Below are 939 nucleotides of genomic sequence, written 5' to 3' on the forward strand. Positions count from 1 at the left end.
GCTAAGTAATGACATTTAACTTGTTCTGAATCACATATTATGACAGAAATCTGAAAAGAAATCTTCAGTTTTCAAATCTGTGTTCTTTGTGTTTTATTTCTTTTCAAGAAAACCTAGAAAATACCGATCTTTTTTTCTTTTCTTTTAAAAAAATCACTTCTCAAAACAAAATAACTTGGAAACGGGCTCACACTATAAAAAATCTTAAAAATCTAATTTTGGGAGATATTAAATTATCTTCTCAGACTCTAATAAGCAATAGAGGTTTGGGGCAAGATGAATAACATGAACTATTCTTTATACTTCTCCATTTTTCAGATGTGTCTTCTCACCTCATCTGTTATATCAACATTGTGTCTTTCCTCAGTACTTGACTTAGTTCTCTATCACTGCTGTAACAGAAATAGCACATGTGGGCAGTTTTAAGAAACAGAAACGCATCCTCCTGAAATGCGGGGTGTTCGAAGTCTGAGGTCAGGGCCCTAGTTACAGGGGAAGGCTTCCTCTCTCTTTTGGATTACACCTTAGGAGGAAAGTCTTGGTCCCTTTATCCCTTGGATGTTTCCAGGTAGCTAGGCATCAATCTTCCCCTGGGTTTAGGAGGTTTCTAGTGCAAGGCTATGGGTCCAATAATGGTTCAAAAGACCCATTATTGGCTCTGGTTCTTCTTTCCTGGTAGTTGAAGGTCTCTCTCTACTCCCTTCTTTTTCCTTTTTTTCTCATATAAGATAAACAATGAGCCAGGCCACATCCCTGGAATATTCCCCTGACATAAATCTAGACTATGACCTAAGTAAGGCTGTTGCATGCCACCTCCGACTCCATATATCAGATCCTTGATGATCACATAAGAGTCCATCACAAGAATGATTGCATCGTTACATAATTGCCACAGTATATCATTACATAACCGCCAAACTACTGAAAATAATGATCCAG

Source organism: Echinops telfairi, unplaced genomic scaffold, assembly GCF_000313985.2.
Source record: "Echinops telfairi isolate 266 unplaced genomic scaffold, ASM31398v2 ScPeMD7_2;HRSCAF=8, whole genome shotgun sequence".
Taxonomy (NCBI): Eukaryota; Metazoa; Chordata; class Mammalia; order Afrosoricida; family Tenrecidae; genus Echinops; species Echinops telfairi.